At 38.2% G+C, this 20,370-nt stretch overlaps 1 protein-coding gene across 6 annotated transcripts in view; it reads right to left on the bottom strand.

Moving 5' to 3' along the window:
• Scn8a (sodium voltage-gated channel alpha subunit 8) overlaps window positions 1-20,370 on the bottom strand; it is a 176,870-nt gene that overhangs the window by 134,461 nt on the left and 22,039 nt on the right. For 4 of the 6 annotated variants that reach the window (XM_058576370.1, XM_058576374.1, XM_058576369.1 and 1 more), the window contains exon 1: window positions 9,036-9,102. The exons of the other annotated variants lie outside the window; for them this stretch is intronic. The gene's annotated coding sequence lies outside the window, so the exon portion shown is untranslated. Of the gene's footprint in view, window positions 1-9,035; window positions 9,103-20,370 lie in introns of those variants that run through there. 6 annotated transcript variants of the gene reach the window in all.

Here is a 20,370-nt window from a genome sequence, read left to right as displayed (position 1 = left end):
CAGGAATATTCAAAAGTGAAATGATTGATTGTGAGAGCTAATCAGTCCATCTGAGCTTGAATGAACTGACATGGTGGTAACTGTAGGCAGGTGGGGCCTGCCTGGAGGAGGTAGGTTACTGGGGCATGCCTTGGAAGGCTGTTCTTCCAGTGGCTTCCTGACCCTGCCATGAGCTGAGCAGTTTTCCTCTACAGAGCCCTTCCCCCATGATGATGCTGCCTCAGTTTGGGACTAAAGCAACGGAGTGGGTTGTCTAAGAACCGAGACCTCTGAAACCATGAAGGCCAAATAAACTTTTTCTCCTCTAAGTTGTTCTTGTTGGGTATTTTGGTTATAGAATGCAAAAACTGACTAAAAAGGTCTCCAGTGCAGCAATGTTCAGAGATGAGGCTCTTGGGAACAGAGTGAATCACTGAGGGCTCTGATCTCATCAATGGATCAATCATTTATGGATTAATAACATTGGGAGATGGTGGAAACTGTTGAAGGTAGGCCTTCTAGCTGGAGGAGAAGGGCCATTGGGAGCATGCCCTGGAGTGGCATATCTTATCCCCAACCCCTTCCTCCCGCTGTCTTCTACCTGGTTGCCTTAATGTGAGCAGATCTGCACTGCCACACCTTTCTGCTTCATGACAGGCCCAGAAACAACAGAACCAGTTGACCACGGACTTAAACCTCTGAAGCCATGAGCCAAAACAAATCCTTCCTCCTCTAAGTTATTTTTCTTTTGTTCCAGTGATGAAGAGCTGATAATAAAATATTTTATCATTTTTTTTAAAGAGAGGAAAGAGCTCTTAATATGCCCCCTACTATAAGCCATAAGTTATACTCTGATTAATAAGATAGTTCCCTCCTGTCTGAGGGTAGTAGACAAATATATAGGCAAAGTACAACATGCTACATCCTCCAAAAACATACATTTACAGAAATATGCAAGCAGGATACCTTATCTTGTTTGGAGAGACCTCAGTATGCTTCCTTGAGAAACTGACACTATAGCTAGGTCTGGAGGACATAGGTGGAGTAGGAGAAGGCAAGAAAATAGGTAGAGTTTTACAGGAAGAAAATATCATATTCTGCAGATAAGGGAAATCAAACCACATGAGTACTGCAAATAGTTCAGTGTAAGTGGACTTCAGAAAATTAGCCAATAGGTAAGCAGATGCCACATCAGGAAGGCAGAGCCCTGTTATCATGAGGATGTTTGATTTTATCCTGAAGGCAATAAGGAGATATCAAAGGTTTTAAAATAAAGAATGACCATCTAAGTTACATTTTAGGAAGATTCCAGCTATTATGTTTAGAATGAGTGGGCAAAGGGGAGGGTGGGGGAAGAGCAAGATCAGTAGGAAGGCTCAGTGAAAATTGTGGTAGCAATTCAGTTGAGAGACAGTGATGGCCCAAACCAGGTAGCAGCATTGGGGAAGACACACTGAACAGTCCTCTTGACTGAGGGTGGGAAGTAAGGAAAAGGAAAATCCAAGGAAGATGCCCAAATTTCTGTCATGGGAAACAAATGGAATTCGGTGAGACAGGGAATAAGATATAATGCACAGCTCTGGGGTTAAGATGACTTCATTTTTTAATATGTCTCAAATAGGTGCTTTTTTTTTTTTTTTTTTTTTTTTTTTTAAAGAAAGAGTGGGAGAGAAAGAGAGAGAGAGAGAGAATTTTTTAATATTTATTTTTTAGTTCTCGGCGGACACAACATCTTTGTTTGTATGTGGTGCTGAGGATCGAACCCGGGCCGCACGCATGCCAGGCGAGCGCGCTACCGCTTGAGCCACATCCCCAGCCCTCAAATAGGTGCTTTGATGCATCCAAATGGGGACACCATTCAGGCAACAGGACATATGGTTCTGAAGCTCGAAAGAAAGGTTTATTGACAAGAACCAAAAGAAGATATTTAAAAAAACAAAAAACAAACAAACAACAACAACAAAAACATGATATACAACTATAGCCACACTCTGAGGACTGCAAGCCAGCTCTTTGCATGTTGATATATAGCTCATTTGGAATTGGCCAGAGAAGCAGTTCTGCACTGCAGGAAGGTGGGTGGCTCTTATCATAGGAGAAGATAGAAATGCAGCCAGATGGATAGTTTACACTGTCCTCACTCCCAGGGCTCCTTCTTCCTCCAATGACTATATGAAGGGATGCCAATTTCCTACTTTGTGTCTTACAGATTTCATTATGGAAAATCTATAACAGTTCTAGAAATTAAAATAAAACAGTTTTGTCAAAGCTTAATTTTAATCATTTTAAACACGCACTATTGTGGCATTAAGTCTCTCTGGTAACAGTAAATCCAACTCTCTCTCCCCCCTGGTCTGGTGGTCCATCCTCACCCTGATGCATGTCATCTGAGAGCTACCCCATGTATTCTTCTATCTTTCACCTAGCAAGGCCACCTCTAAAATTCATTCTTCTAAGCCACACACCCACATTTTCTCCCAAAGCTGATCTATTTGCCTTTGATTCTCAATAAATGGTGTCTTCCTAATCCTCTTAAAACAAGTTCCTCTTGGATGACTTAACATATATGTCTTCTTTATAAAAACCCTCTGAAGAGCCTGTTTATAGAATATTTTGAAAGAGGCTTAATACAAATATAATGTAAAATTAACTATGATAAATAACTATCAGGAGATACTATTAAAGCACTCATACTTTGAGTACTTGGATATTTTGAGGTAAGAATTCATCCTATTCAAATGAAGTAAAAAACAATTATTAGAATTAAATTATATAATTTTTATTTTTTATTTTATCTATCTATCTATTTATTTATTTATGGAGAAAGGTTCTTGTTTTGTTGCCTAGGCTGGTCTCAAATATACAGGCTCAATCTTCAGAGTAGCTGGGACTGTAGGCATGCAACACCAGCCTAGTCTTTAGAGTGATTTTAAATTGGATCTCAAAGTTTCTCTGAGCAGGTCCCATCAGCCCAAAATGAAGATAGGTTTCTACCTTCTCTATATCTCCTTATGCTATGTTGGATCTTTAGTACCTCCCAAAGGCTCATGTGTTAAATAAAGGCTTTGTCCCTCAAGTATTGTTACTGAGAGGTGGTGAAATCTTCAAGAGGTGCAGCCTAGAGGGTGATCTTCAGGCCACTGAGGGCATGCTCCTGAGGGGATAGTAAGACCCTGGCCCCTTCTTCTCTTTCTTATTTGCTTCCAAACCATAAGGTAACTGGTTCTGCTCTGCCATAGCATACTAAGTCACTACAGGCCCAAAGCAACAGGGCCAATAGGTTATGGACTGAACCTCCAAACTGTGAGCCAGAGTCAGAGCCAGCACAGTAGCACAATCCTACAATCCCAGCTCCTTGCGAGTCTGAGACAGGAGGACAGTGAGTTTGAGGCCAGTCTGGACAATACAACAAGAGGCTAAAAAAAAGTTTATTTTCTCAGGTATTTTGCTAGAGTGACAGAAAGGTGACTAACACACCATAAAACTACTAAGCTACCTTTGTAACTGATTCCCAATATACACCTCAATCAGGATATTTAGATTTCCATCTCCCTGGCCCTATAGGCAACATGAGTCAAAACTGTTCTTTGTTTTACCACTTAACCCACCATCATCAGTTTTCTTTTCTTCAAATTTAACTTGCTTTCCATGCTTATGTCTTCCATGAGGCACAGGAGTCGTCCCCCTTATATTATACACATTGAATTGTTTGTAGACTCATTGTTGCTGCCACATCTTTCTCATTTTTTTCACTGGTCACCTTGATTCAAATTATGCAAACCATTTTACTGGTCTAGTGCTTTATAACTTAAAGGGTTCTATTTTCTTCCATAAAGTTTTCTCTTCTTGTGATAAAATATACATGGTACAAAATTACCATTTTAGCAATTTAAAAGTCTACAGTTCTGTGGCATGAAATAAATTCACATTGTACAACCATTAGCACCAGGGTGGGAGACCAGAACTTTTTTATGGTCCCACTGGACTTCTGTAAATCAAGTTTCACTGGAACATGGCTACATATGTCTGTTTCTATGGCTGCTTTTGTGCTACACTGGTAGGTCAAGTAGTTTCAACAGAGATTATATGGCCCAAGCCCACACAGCTGAAATATTGACAATATGACCCTTTCCAGAAAAAGCCTGCCTATCCCTACCCTAGTCTCTTGTCACTTCTTGTAATGTTACCACAGCAACCATCTAACCAGTCTCACTGCCTTCAGTTTCACTCCCTGTCAGTCCATCTGCTCCAAGAGTAATGTTTCTAGGATATAATTCTACTCATTAACTTCCTTCTGTTAGTGGCATCTCATAGACCAATACAGTATTCACTAATGTGTTCTTGGGTACCAGTCCCAGAAAAATAACACTAGTGATTAAAGAGTCCTTCAGGGAAAATAAAAAAAACAACCCTGCTAAACACTGATGAATCCAGTAGAAAAGGATTTCAGTTTTGTGATCAGTGGTTCACAACTTCTTTTTGCCTCAATTTTAAAATGCATGTTAGATTTTACCCTCAATTTCCTATTCATTCCTTTCATAGTAACATTCAGACTTTCCTTTCCACCCATTCGGTCCCAGTCCTCTCATCCCCATGTAACAACAGCAGAGGTTTTCTTATTTCACACATCTCTGTTTCTATGTTTGTCAGAAAACTATTGGCCTGAATTTAATATATAGAAAGAAACACCAAGTTGATAAGTGTCCATGCTCCTAAGAGGATCAAAACATTAAGGAGCTGTATTTTATCTCAAGTATCCAAAGACAGGTGTCTAGGTACTACTCTAGAACCTGATATTCTACAGCCTGAATGAAAAATTTTTACTTCACATGTTCTCCCATCAGCATTTACAGAGCTTGATGGGAATAGGAAAATTTCTCTTTTAAGAAAGGTGAGGAATAAACAAGCACCTATCTGCACTGAAAAATGATAAAATTCTTATTGTAATTGATGCAAAAAAATTCATACATCTCCCATTTCATGTTGCTCTTTGCCTTTACAACTGGATACAAGTAATCCACTTAAGTCCAGTAGGTATGTGATTTGTGTTAGAGATTTAGTACCTCTGGCCAAAATCCAAAAGTTTTGAGTTTTGCCTCCACTGTACAATGATCTACTTAAATGACAAGTACAGAACTTAATACAATGTCTAACATGTAGAAAGTGTACAGTAAATATTAAACCACTTCTGCCTTCAGTTTAATTTTTCCATCCCACTCAACCTTTATAAAACAAAGTTAAAATAAATTTCTTCAGATAATTGCGTAAATCCTGTTGAACAAAGAAGAAAGCATTGTGGGAATAAATTTTTGATGGGTAACATTCATAGATACTTCTATAAATGTTCATTTTTTAGTTGATACAAAATATCCAAATTTGAGTATAATAGGTAATTAAGGGGTATTGATATATCATGTGTACAAATGATAAGCAGGCACACTAATACTCTCTACTATAACTACATACAGCCATACTGCACACTTGCCAAGTTCAATGAAGTAATGAAGATTATTTCCTTCTAGAGAAAGAGAGAGAAACAGTGAAAAAGCTTGCTACATCTACAACTGGGGATGAAGGCAGGGACTGTGATAAAACTGGAAACAGCACATGGCCATATACTTTTTGCATAGAAACTAGAATTTAGAGATTAAGTCAAAAGATTTTGCAGTTGGCCTTAACTTTGCCATCCTCAAAAATGACACTTGATGATGAGGATTACAAGATTCCTGCCTTCTATGATTAGTAAGACCCTAGTCCATGTGCTCTATGAGGCTTGACAATTTTCAATAACAATAATAGTTTGGGATGACTGGCATCACTTTTGAGATACATACATATGCATACACACACACACACACATACATATATGTGTGTATGAGAGTATACATATATATATTTAAATTTAATACACCCCCTAAAAAAGGAACAATTCTAGGCCATGATTAAAAATGCAATATTAGAGCTCAGAGATTCTTATTAACCAGCTGTGTAGCCCTTCACAAATCAATTTACCTGCCCAAACCCTAGTTTTGTTTGGGAGGTGGGTGAAATGATTCATAGAGCCAGCTCTGCAATTTATCAGCTAGATAATGGGTAAATTACATAAATTTATGGAGCCTCTAACTCTTCATATGAGGGTTAAATGAGATGATATATATGAAGTAGGTCTTACTAATGATAATACTTCCAACAATAGCAGTTAATATGGAGCACTAATCACATGCTAGGCACCTTTCTAACAGCTTTATATAGAATTCTTTTGTTCCTTTCAACAATCCTTTAAGGTAGTTATTGTTAATATCCCATATTATTGATGAAAAAACTGAGACACAAAGAAATTAGGTAATTGTTCAAGGACACATAGTAGGATTTAAACCCAACCTTTTGGCTCCAGGATCTGTGTTCTCTTAACTACTTCACTATTCTTGTTATCAAACTCTTTCCTTTCTCTTTTCTCTCTTATACAATCCCTTTCAGCTCTGAGTCCACAAAACAAGAGACTCTAATAGATTAAGCAGAGTTAGTTTCTCTTGTTCAAAGCATAGAGGCTTAAATCCAAAAACAGGATGTCCTAACACAAAACCTATTGTCAAATACTTATGTACTGAATAAAGTTACAAACATGCATATACAGAGGATAAAATACCAAGACCATTCAGTTGATTCTTATCATAACCATGAAATCTTAACATGAAACAAAAATAGAGACGTAAATATTTCTGCTCTGATTGAAGCAGAGATGGAGCCTCAAGTCCACCTCACCCCTCTCAGGAAGCCCTGAATATACTCCTACAGAGTGTCAGGATACTCTAAACTATTATACAAATAGTTTAAAAATTGGGTCTCTCAACTCCCTTCTTCAATGGGCAACTCTTAGACAATGGATCTAGAGCTGATTACTAATAACATTCCCTTGAAATGGACATGCAAAAACACATGGTGGTAAGGGGCCTATCTACAAAGCTCGTGTAATATCTGTGAAGTTTATGATAATATGTGTTGTCAGGCACTTTATAAACATTATCTTTAATCCTCATAACCTAATTAAATACTGGCATCTTTATTTTATAAGTGAGGGAAAGAAAAACTATGATTTCCCAAGGTCACAGTAGAAGCAGCCTCTCTCCAAAGCCCATGTTCTTCCTATACCCTGATGGCTTCGATGGTGACAAAGATCAAGTACTCATCTACTCTAAAGGAGCTCCAAAGGAGTTAAAGACTTAATGAAAATAAGAGAGCTGATCAGCTGCATAGAGTTCTTACTCAAGTAACACACACTTGTTGCTTCGCTGGCTGAAAAAAAAAAAAAAAAAAGACAATGAGACTAGGTCAAACATAGGCATTAAAGCAACAAGGAGTTCCACATCAAAATCTGCAAGGTGACCTAGCCTTCCAAGTGGCTTAGAGGTCTGGATTCAGACACACAAAGGTCATCTCAGGTTTGTATGGGTGTTGCTTTTGCTGAATCTATCAATCACATGTTGCAGGCAGATTCACGAGATGGTTGCTAGAGGATATCCTACTAACTAAATTCAGAACCACTGCTCACACTTCTGTGAGGTTGTACAGGGGAAGAGAAGACAGGTCAATCAAGTAGTTGCTAGGGCACTCATGGTGACTGCAGAGAGAGACCAAAACAATAGGGAAGCCTGAGGCATAGCTTATTAGCTATTAGGAGTAATAGATTCATCTTCTTCCTAGGGTTATTGTGAGGAGCAAATGACAGAATATTTGTTAAGAACTGTGCAAAGTGTTATAAAAATCTAAATATAAAAACACAGTAGAACATAGCTCTGCATTCCTAAGAAATCATAGCAGCAAGCAAACCAGTATGGTCAGCCATGATTAAAAACAGAGTGGCTGTTTTGTGAACAAGATTTTATTCTTGTTAGGATTTTAGGAGATTGAGCTGACAGAGTGACCAACTTGGCAAACAGTGGCTGAGGCTACAAATTAATGCAACCTCATATTTGCAAGGTGCTCTAACATTTACAAAGCAATTTCTTATCCTTTATCTCATTTTATCCTCACTTGTGAGTTTAAACAAGCAAATATTACTAGATCCAAACTTTACAGAAAAGGTGTTTGGAGCTAAAGAGAAGAACTGATTTGCCTTGTATCAAACAGTCAGTGACACAAGGACAAAAGATTAAGTGGTCTCCTGTCCATTTTCTAAGGAGGGAGGATTTCTATCCTGTTGAGTCTAGCTGAAGACACAATGGGTAGGAAGAGAAAGTGGAAAACACTAATAATAACACTGATAATAAGAGAGATGATAAAGAGCCCAGCAAAGAAAAAATTTAGGAATGCAACTGATAGCACGGCTTAGGAGATGGCTGGGAGGTTTGAGGGCAAGAAGGGAAGAAATGGTGTTGTTAAAATATACTCTTTAGGAAGGTTAGTATTTCGTGTTCAATGTATCCTCTCCAAGAATCCTAGTAAAGATCTGAATTATTTATTAAGATTTTTGGAAATGAAAAGAGAGAGGGAGAGAAAAAAGGAGAAAGAAAGAGAGAGAGAGAAAGGTTTCTACTATTGTTTTGATTTTTTACAGTGCCTCCAGACAAAAGTAGTGTAACTTAAAAAGTCCAAGTTACATCCGAGTTACACCAAGTGTCAGGGTGTACACTGGGATTTGGTGTTTCTTCTTTCCCCGTTGCTTTTCTTTATCAAAACACTGCCTCTAAGTACTATGGACATGCTCTGGTCTTTTCAGAGGCATCATGAACATTGTCAGCAATGCCTGTAAGAAACACCATGTCCAAATATCAACCCAAGCAATATACATCCCAATACTGCTAATAATGCTTTCATAGTTAGTTACCTTCCAACTGGAATTTCCTAACCATCGTGTGGCAGACTCAAGAGAGTATGTGACTTACTCAGGGTCACAAAGATGGTAAGTAGCAGAGCCAGGACTTAAACTGAGGACTTGACTCTGTTCTGTGTGCTTTTCTATACAATATGCTGTCTCTCAATCAGAAGTTAAAATGGTACAGGCACAGTGGTATTGAGAAATAGGGCTGGGGATGTGGCTCAAGCAGTAGCGCACTCACCTGGCATGCGTGTGGCCCGGGTTCGATCCTCAGCACCACATACAAAGATGTTGTGTCTGCCAAAAACTAAAAAATAAATATTAAAAAAAATTTTCTCTCTCTCTTAAAAAAAAAAAAAGATGAGAAATAGATTATCTCATTATCTCATTTGTACGTATTAACAAAACTTAATCTTATACTTTTCCCTGAGATGGTCAAAGTTCTCTCTCTCATCTAACCACTTTACTGATGACAAATGAATTTTACTAATTTTCCAAGCTGGCACAACGCATGCAACCTTAGGGCCAGCACAGAAATCTCTACTGGTGATACAATTGGAAACCAGTATGAAACATAGGTTTCAGAGCCATGGCTCCCTTCAGCTCATTAGCTTTCAGATTCTCCATAGCTTGTTGAATAAAGTCTCAAATCCTTACCCAAGCACTCAGGGTCCTTTTCAGCCTATTAATAGACATTCTCTGCTTGTTTCTTATGCTTCACAAAACCATTCCCACTCGTACTGTACTTTTCCACTCCTACACTTCGGCTGTGCCATTCCTTTTGCCTAGAACACTCTTACCTATCCTTGCCTGGGATAGCTGTTCCTATTCCTCCCAGGCAGAAACTACCTTTCCCTTCCCCTCAATATTTTATATAACTTATAAAACATGGCTTTAAACTACAGTTTTGTGTTTGAAGTGTTTCATTTTCCATGCCCAATTATCAGCACCTGGAGGGCATAACTCATTAACCACTGCACCCATCACAGTGCCTGGCTTTACACTGAGCTTGGCCCACAAAAATCATGGCATGTTTGTGGCATAGATAAAGAATAATATCCAGCTATTCTCTTAAGAAAAACAAAGGCCACGCTGGGGAAGCAAATTGACTTTAGTACCTCTTAAATAATATACCCAACAGTTTTGAGAGCTTCCATATCCAAGAAAGGCAGGGATCACTTCAACTACATAGTAAATTTCTGTTCTTCACATTCCCACACATTCATAGCCTAAGATCTCTATGACAAAAGCTAAATGATGATTTGGAGTATGTGACATTTGTTATCAATACGATGGAGCTCCTTGGGCTAAATTTGCTATGCCTTCACTTATATCACTAGGTGGAAGATGGTTACAACTGAATTGGGCCCAACAGGCTGACTTACTCCTGATATGAACAGGGGTATGATAAATTGAAGCATTCCATTAAAACTGGATTATTAAAAAACAGATACTCAGGATAGCAGTTACTTGTGGGGAAACAGTGATTACAGAGTAGAGGGGGAACCCTCTGGCTTGTCATTTACTAAAAATTCATCGAGCTATACTTCCATGATTTCTGTATTTTTCTGTCTGCGTGTTAAAACCAATAGTGATAAAACTCATCCAATATTAAGAAATCAGAGGTTGAGAGTGTAGCTCAGTGGCACAGCACATGCTTATAGGATGCAAGAAACCCTGGGTTCAATCAAGAGGAGGAGGAGGATATACCATTTAAAGAAACATTTTTAAATAACACCTAATAAATGAAGGAGAACCAACATCAACTTTTTAAAGTCCTAATCTCAATCTTGGGTGTACTTTCTTCCTTTCCCCATTTCCTCATTCATTATTTCTAGTAAGGCACTGGTGTTTAAAGCTCTGGCTTTTCATTTCTCCACTTAAGAGTTCCAAAGAGAATTACTCACAGCTTATTACTCAACCTAATTACCTTTCCTGTACATATGAGTGGAAAATCTAGTTTAAAGATCCCCATCAAATGACTTAGTTTCCAGAATGCCCCCTTCAGTTGTGACCTTTAACTTTCATTCATTCATTTAATAATTATTTACCAGAGTCTTCCGTGTGCCAGGCATTGTGCTAGGTACTGCGAATTGATTCAATGATGAACAAAATGCTTGTATCCCATCCTTATGGAGCTTAAACTCCATCAAAAGCAGATGGATTACCAGTCAATTACAAAACACACACAACAGCATCCAGGACCAGATATTAGGGATTCCCGTAACTCAGGATTAGGAGTGGGTGGTGGGGGGATACTTTCCTAAACTGAGAAGCAAAGTCTGTTCTATGATGTGAAATGTGCAAAGTCCTAGGAATAAGACAAACCAAAAAGAATAATAAATCAAGTTTATTTCTCTAAAGTTTGATTCTATCTATAACCCCATGAGAATTTCTTCTTATCCGGAAGTGGTTAACTTGTTAACCATGCTGCCATCTTTGAAACTAGTCTTAAAAATGATTTTACATAACGCTAAATAATGTTCTTTGGTTTAAAAGTCCTAGAAGTTTTTGTTTTCCCTCTAAGCCTAGTTTTTTAAAATCAAAAACAATAAAAATAATAATACATATTTCATTGCAGAAATCTTGAAAAATATGAAACCCATCTATAAGCCTAATACTTAAAGAACTAACATTGAATTCTTTCATGGTCTTTCCTTTGTGTATGATTTTTAAAAGCTTGGATAGGAGCCAGGCATGGTGGTGCAGATCTGGAGACCCAGCATCTTGTGGGGCCAAGGCAGGAGGATCAAAAGTTCAAGGCCAGCCTCAGCAACTTAGCAAGACCCTATCAAAAAATAGAAAGGCTGGGGATGTAGCTCAGTGTAAAGCACTCCTGGGTTCAACCCCCAGCACCAAAAACAAAACAAAACGAAACAAAACCTGGGATTATATTCCATATACATTTTGAATCTTTTCATTACAGTTGACTTGTTTTATGAAATATTTTAAGTATAGAAAAGCAGATGGCAACAGACCTTTACAGATAAAACTAAAGTTCCCTATTTATTATTTTCTTCTTTTTTTCCATATTTGTATTGGTGTATTATAATGGTACATAATGATGCAATTCATTATGCACACAATATAACAATATAAGATCAATATCATTCTCCAATTTTTGAATTTTGTTATTGTTGTTCTTGGTGTATTCTTTCCCACACAGTTTCTCCCTACTCTCCTCAAGACTATCCTGAATCAGGTGTTTCTATATTTTATATCATTACTGCATAGTGAGTATATCTAAATACAGTGTAAAGAGTTATTTTGAAACATATTTTTCTTTTTTTAAGAGACAGGGTCTGATTGTGTTACCCAGGCTGGTCTCAGACTCCTGGGTTCCCGTGATCTCCCTAGCGGAGCCTCCCAAGCTGCTGGGGAAACAGTCACATGCCACCATACCTGGCTAAAATTTTGTGTTCGTGCCAAATATTGATCATATGCTGAAACTTGGATTTTTCTGCTCCATATTATGTTTGACATTTCTTTTGACACATTTTCTTGTAATTCATACATTTTCACATGGTAGTAGCTATTTGATTCTACCATAATTTATCCTCTTTCTTGTTGATAAGACTTTGTTTCCAACAATTGTGTGCTATTATCAACAAAGCTACCACAAACATTCTTATCCAGGTTGTTATGTGCCCACATGAATAAGTTTCTTTTAGGTATATACATAGTGCAAGTTTTGGATTCTAGAGTATAGTAAGCATCCAGAGTATAATGAGCATCTACACGTTAAAAAAAATTTCTCTTGGATCTTAAAACATTTTAAACCATAAAAATGAACAGTTCTTAAATACAATTATACAAGGATAATCTTCCACAAAGTACCTCTAGTCTGGGTCACAATACCATAATTAAATAAAATGCAAATGATTAATAAATGTGGAATGCTAGGAGACAATGAACAGCAACCAGTATGTCTATAGAGAACCTACATGCAGAGGTACAGAAATGGTTGACAAAGGTTCTTGGCTTGGCCAAATTGTATTTGAATTTTTTTGAATTGTATTTTGTAAATTGTATTCTGAATTTTTTTTGCATTGTGCACTTCCCTGTGAAACCAATTTCAGCAAAAGAACCCTGCAAAGTCAGTTTAAATACTCCCCGCTTCACTTTCTTATTATCCTTGATGTGATCAAGTTCTTCAACCTCCACCATGCCCCAGTGATATCTGATCCCCCTGGCAAGAATCCCCATTACTCCTTTTCCACCCACCAGTTTTCATCTACCAACTCCCACATTGTCCTTGGCTATAGATCTCTACTTGCCTACACTGTATTCAGAGTTGAGCCCCATCTCTCTCCCCCACTACAAGATGTCACTATAGAAATCCCTCTGCCTATCACAATGGTCCTGAATAAAGTCTTCCTTAGCATATTTGAACAAGTACCACTGAATAATTTTTTTCTTAACATGATCCAATAGTGATGATCACTTGTCTCCAAGCTAATGTACTGTAATTAAATGCTAAGACACCCATATAAGCTTTCAGAGCAAGAGAACCCTCTTTAGACCCCGTGCAGTAGGAGAGACAGGAGAGAAAAACATTCTGGTCTAAGAAAAAACTGGTGGCAGGAATTTTTCAAAGCATATTAATGAAAGCAAACCTTTTTAGCCAGAAAGTTGATGCAAAGATTCTTAATTTAAAGTCTGGGCTTTGAGCAAACAGACTAAGAAATTGATTTTTTTTAAATGGCTATCCCAGTGTAAATGACCATCTCAGGTCAGAAAATAACACAGAACCTTGAAAATGAAAGAAGAGGATCTCAATAAAGATGACTGTCCTTGGTCCCTACCTTCAAAGTATAGTATTTCTAATTGTTATGTGTGTAAGTGTGTATGTGCATATATGTGTGTTTACACAGACACCCACACACAATAGTGCAGATAGATATGTATCAGTTTGAGAAAGCCCCCAGGGATTCCTATCTACCACTTCCCTGGCAGTCCCACTCCCTTCTCCCAAAGCCTGGAAAACACCACTGTAGGTTCTCTACATAGATGATGAACGTCTGTGTAACACAGAACTTTATAAAATACTTGGACATATATTACCTCATTTGATTCTCAAAATAACCCAAAGAAGGCAGGTGTTATTATTCTCATTTCACATATGAGAAATATAAAACTCAGAGAGGTAAAGCAATATGCTCAAGGTCATCGTGAGAGGTGAAAATGGGGGGGGGGGCTGTAAAAACACTTGTGGAAACAGAATGATGAGAATAGGTCATGGAAGGCAAACCTACAGGGAAGCTGAGCACTCTGCACTGAACCTTGGACGAAAAAAGGTTTGTCTAAAAGTTCTAGGGGAACATGGTGTCTTGGGGCTTCTACCTGCAATTACTTCTTTCTCAGAAAAAGAAAGCAAATATATTATTCTCTATGCTTTGTTTACGCTCAAAATATTTAGAGATGCCAACACATTGAGGTTCAGATGTCAGTGAAAAGAACTGTTCTGATATGAATCTTGGACCTACACAACACTTGGAGCCTAGGTAGAAAAGGTTTTACCTCCCTAAGGATCAGACAAAGTGAAAGGTGCAGTTATATCTAGTACAGATTAGACAGACGAATATACCAGCAAGGGAAAGCAGGGCTTTAAAAACACTAAAGCTAGAAGGCAACTAAGGAGGCCCAAAAACCCAGCAACAATTGAACGCTGGGTCAAGCAGGTTTCAGTAACCCAGTTACTGGACTAACTTACTCTGTAGACTGTTGTTCTGAACTATTTCCCCCACTTTGCAGAAAAATCATTTGTGCTTTTACAAATAGGTAAGTACCCCAAGCACATGCAGTGAGTACTACAGGAAAGAGGCATTACAAGTTTCAAAAAGAACAAAGCCCAAGAATGTCAGGTTTATCTTTAGAGGACAGCATCTTCTCTATTTTAATCAGTGGAGTCTATGGCAAGTCTAAAAGTCTGGGATGTCATTTTGAGCAAGTAGTGGCAACACAACCTGGCCAGTCAGGGAGACAAGAGATTTGAGAGCCTATTTCTTAAAAAATTCTCAGGGGAAACACATTTTAAAAACCTCTTCTGTTCTTATCTGTCTTGTAGGTTGTACTTATTTCCCTGATCCTTCTATATTAGCATGGCAGGGTGTGGGGGCTGGGGGATCTTGCTGAAGGTGTATAGCTGGGCCAAGAATAGAACTCCAGCATCCTGTCTCTCAGCTCACTTCTGGACCATGCTACCTCAGGAAGGAACATTTGAAAATAGTAATTCTCTCCCACCTTGCCACCAAGCTGTGCACAAGCACATGATCAATGAATGAAGTTGGCTCAGTGACTCAGCACTAGGCTGCTCTCCTGTGAGTCAGGCCCAGAATCCTGAGTGGCTAGAAGCACAGTCAATTTAAATAATTTTGAAACAGGATTGTTATCACTCAAGATCATCAAAAGACTTTAGGGGTATTTTATTTTGTTTGAACAAAAGTCAAGATCATGGCCTCTAGTGTCTTAAGACATAAATCAGGTTTAGTAATTATATTATCCATAATTTTCATGGATGTTGTTTTTTTGTACCCTGTGGGCTGCTTCAGATAGTGGTCTCAGGGTCCAGTACCAGTTGTGGTACAGAGAGACAAAAACATGACAGTTGATAAGTGGCTGGACTAGAAAGATACATGAACAATTTAGGATCTCATCTGCATCTTTTCCTCTTTAATACAAAACACCCCCAGCTTTCTCATTCCTCTGCAGGATAACAATATACATACAGCTTAGGGGGCACTTTGGTAAGCTGCCCCCAACTGGCCTCATCAATAGCCATTGGTTTTGACCACCTGCTCCCAGCAGGGAAGAAGTCAGACTCTGAGCAATGACCCCTGTGACAGATGGCACAGCACAGATAGAAAAGGGCCAGCCAAAAATACGTCTTCCCACAGAAGGAGGGAGCTGGGGTGTTTAAAGGCAAGAGTCAAAGGAACAAAGCAAAGAAATTCACCAAGTGTATCTAAAACTTGCCCTCAGGATATCAATAGTCTTGTGAATGACAGAGGAATCAAAACCCTTGGTGATGAGACCTCAGGACTCTGGGCACAGCAAGCTGTCATTTGCAAGGTTTTAGAACAAATTATCTTAGGAAAAAGTGTGACAAGGAGATTTAGTGAAGGACTCCTATAGCCATTAAAGAGAACTTGAACAAGTAAGGCAAGTTAGAAAAAACTCGGAATTTCCAGGGGGCCAGGTGGCGCATGCCTGTAATCCCAGTGGTTTAGGAGGCTGAAACAGGAGGGTCACAGGCTCAAAGCCAGCCTCAGCAATAGTGAGGCACTAAGTTACTCAGTGAGACCCTGTCTCTAAATAAAATACAAAATAGGGATGGGGATGTGGCTCAATGGTTGAGTGCCCCTGAGTTCAATCCCTGGTACCCAACCTCCCAAAAAAGAAAGAAACTCAAATTTTCAAAGAGATTGGTTAGTCTCAGAAATAACTTACAACAATGACTTGAAGGAAAAAATAATTACTTTGCCTCACAGATTTAGAGGTTTCAGTCCATGGTCCCTGGCTCCACTGCTTTGGGCCAGAGATGAGATAGAACATCATGGCAGGGTATAGTAAAGAAAAGCTGCTCAGTTCTTGGCAGCAGGGAAGGAAAGAGGAGAAAGGAGGGGGGCGGAGGGAAAGGTAGGGGAGAAAAAGGCTGGGGACAGGATAAACCTCTCCAGGGCATAGCTCCAGTGACCTACTTCCCTCCAACTAGGTCCCACCTCCCAGTAGTCAGTCCATTTGAATTATTAATCCATCAAATGGATTAATTCACTGATGAGGTTACAACCCTCATGATCTAATTCTTTCTTTAAAGCTCTACCTGTGGAAAATGTTAATTGAGAACCACACCTTTAAGCACATGAGGCTTTGGGAGACAGTCCAGATCCAAAGCACAACAGAGGGTTAGATGAAAAAAGTTATGGCTAAAAGTATAGTTAAAAAACTAAACATTGAATATACTTCCCATATCTTTGTGCTTTAGAATATCATTCCTGTAATTAGATTTGAATTGTACTGTACACTTCCTAGATCCTCATGTTTATATAAACTTTTATTCAACAACAAGAACAAAAAAAGAAATAACAAACAATTTGGAGAACATGATTGTAAAATGTCAGACCTGAAATAAACTTGAATTAGCAGGGGGAAAATAAAACATTAGTCCTTGCTTGGGTTTAATGACCCAAGTATACTAGGAAGGAGATATAAAATAAGCAAGGTGCAAGAAACTGGCACAAAAAACGGTGAGAAGAGAAAGTGTCACTTATCCTGAGCCAGGGCCCAGCAATCTTCAAGCAACTGCCATAATTCTGGGAAAGAAGAATTATTTTTGTCATTTTACAATGAAACAAAGCAAAGCACCACAGTATTATTCATAATAGCCAACAGGTAGAAGCAATCCGAAGTGTCCATAACAAAATGTTGTTTATGTATAAAATAGATTACTGAGCTTAAAAAGGAAGGAAATCCTGATACATGCTACAACATGGATGAACCTTAAAGACATTATGTGAAGAAAAACAAACCAGCCACAAAAAGACAAATAAAAATTAAAAATGCTAGAGAAGTTCAAAAAAGAAGATCAAGTTCTCTCAGTTCCCATTTTTTTGGAGTCAATATCAGAAACAAAGAAAAAAAGAGATATTTATTCATTCCCTCAATATTTTCTGAGGCTTTTATTTATAAAGCATTGAAACATACATTTATATTGCACTTTAAGTCTTAATTTAATCTCATTTCATCTTTAATAACAATGTGAGATAATTAGAGAAAGCTGCAATCATGAGCCCAATTCTGTAAAAAAGGAAACTGAGGCTTTGGAGAGAGGAAGGAATTTACCCAAAATGTACATGTTAACAATAAAACCAGCATAAGAACAAGTCTCTTGGTCTCCTAGTCCCATCTGTCCTCACAACCTCCAATATTCCCAATAGCCCCTAATCTTGCCACTCTTCAGCCATTTCCCCAATTACTTCTTGGTAGAGGCAATAGTAAAAAACATAGAACAGCTAGCTAAATGAAAGTTTAAAAAAAAATCTGCCACAGATCCTTTCAAAATTCTGACCCTTTCAAAAGATCCTGTAATCCCAGTGACTTGGGAGGCTAAGGAAGGAGGATGGCAAATTAGAGAGGCCAGCTTCAGCAACTTAGTGAGGCCCTGGGATGTGGCTCAAGCGGTAGCGCGCTCGCCTGGCATGCGTGCAGCCCGGGTTCGATCCTCAGCACCATATACAAAGAAAGATGTGTGTCCTCTGAAAACTAAAAAAATAAATATTAAAAAAAATTGTCTCTCTCTTAAAAAAAAAAAAAGGCTGGGAGGAGGGCTAGGGTTGTGGCTCAGTGGTAGAGCGCTCGCCTAGCACATGTGAGGCCCTGGGTTCGATCCTCAGCACCACATAAAAATAACTAAAATGAAGGTATTGTGTCCAACTACATTTAAAAAATAAATATTAAAAAAGGGGGGCTGGGGATGTGACTCAGTTGTAAAGTACCCTGAGTTCAATCCCCTTAATTTATAAACCATTTATAAATTAAGGCTCCAGCATAAATCATAAATTAAGATTCTGACATAAATTAAGGTTGGTGCTACCATTACCACCAGTACAAAATAGGGCTGGGGATATTGCTCAGTGGTTAAGTGCCCCTGAGTTAATCCCCAGTGCCAAAAAAAAAAAGTGATTTTACAATATGACCCAGCAATCACACACATAAATATTTATTCAAGTGAACTGAAAACTCTGTTCACACAAAACCTGTACACAAGCATTTATAATGCTTAAAAGCATCAAAAACTGGAAGCAAACAAGATATCTCTCAACTGGTGAATGAATAAACAAACTGTGGTATACCCCAGAACGGAGTATTATTCAATGACAAAAAGGAATAATCAATTGATTCGTAGAACAAAATGAGTGAACCTCAAAGGCATTATGCAAAGTGAAAGACTACACACACTGTGTAATTCTATTTATGTGACATTCTCAAAAAGGCAAAACTACGGAGATGAAAAACAATTTGTGGTTACCAGGGTTTGCAGTGGGAGGCAGCAAGGGGATTCAGGTAAATTTTATGGTGATGGAAACGTTCTTATGCTATTAGGGTGGTATACATACGACTCATTAGCTTTGTCTAAGCACATACAACTGTACCTTGCAACAAGTGAACTTTAATGTCCACAGAATTTTAAAAATTTTAAAAATCAATTAGGATGTCAAGGGATTCCAGGATAAAATGCAGACTGTGACAAAAGAATCTAATATACTAGCTGGGCATGGTAGTTCATACCTGTAGTCCAAGACCAGCCTGATAAACAGGCAGACTCTGTCTTAAAAAAAAAAAAAAAAAAAAAATTAACATATTTAACATAAATCTAAGACATAAACCCACTGAAGAAGGTAGGGGGAAAAAGGAGCCGACTTCGGTAACCTTAGAAACCAGTGCTGTGACTAGCAACCATAAGGCTTGCTAGGGATCTGTACATAAATGCTATACTCCAGCAGTAACTTTGTTGCTCATGGGTGGTTATAAATTAGCAATTTTGAAACTGCTTTACATGTGCATGGGTTTTAAAAAAATAAGTAAAACCCCATCTACCATGGTGGATGTGAGAAAGAGGTTTCTCACTGTCAGAGTGAAATACAGATAAACAAGGGAGGGAGGCTAGAAAAAACTCTGTGATACTAGGTTAAAGTCAGTGGGAAGCATGCTAAGTTTAATATATATATTAAATATATATTTAATATATATATTAAAATAAAAATAAATACATATGTATACAAGGGTTAGTATATACAGGTTGGGCATCCCTAATCTGAAAATCCAAACTACTACAAAATCTGAAACTTTCTGAGTGCTGACATGAAACTGCAAGTAGAAAATCCCACATCTGACCTCATGTGATGGATCACAGTCAAAACACAGGCACACCAAAAATACTATATGAAACTAATTTAGGCTATATGCAGAAGGTATATATAAAACATACATGAATTCTGTGTTCAGACTTGTGTCCTGTCCCCAAGTCACCTCATTATATATATGCAAATATTCCAATATTCAAAAACACTTCTGGTCCTAGGCACTCTGGATGAGGGATATTCAACCTGTATATATTTACTGGCTCTATTCACTGAGCAGGCCTAGTAGCAATGCACACCCAATGATCAGATCTTGCTTTCTCCAATAAAAAGAACCAGGGGTCCTTAGGAAAAGAACTGATTTTAGAGCCAGAACAAGGAAAATACAAAGGGAATCTAGAATATCTTCTAGTTAAAAAAAGAAAAAAAAAGTAGGGAGGTGTTCAAGTAGTAAAAGGATGAGGGCACATCAAAGGGACACAGAAAACCTGGAAGAGGCCACAACATAAGCTGGGCCAGCCTGAGCAATAAAATAAATAGCATAGCCTGTGCTATGATCCAAATAAATAAGTCTATACTGATAAAAGTTAATGATTTGATAAACACATGGGCAGGGGTAAATATTCCTTTACAGAACAATTCCAAACAAAATACTACCTCCAACAGGAGTGAGAATTAATCTTCACCCCCTTCTTCCCCAAGTATAGGTTGGATTTA

Source organism: Marmota monax, unplaced genomic scaffold (assembly GCF_021218885.2).
Source record: "Marmota monax isolate L192 unplaced genomic scaffold, Marmota_monax_Labrador192_F-V1.1 WCK01_AAM20220418_F8-fsc00012, whole genome shotgun sequence".
NCBI classification, from domain to species: Eukaryota; Metazoa; Chordata; class Mammalia; order Rodentia; family Sciuridae; genus Marmota; species Marmota monax.
Note: the sequence above shows the minus strand (reverse complement) of the source record. Positions and strands in the feature narration are given on the sequence as shown.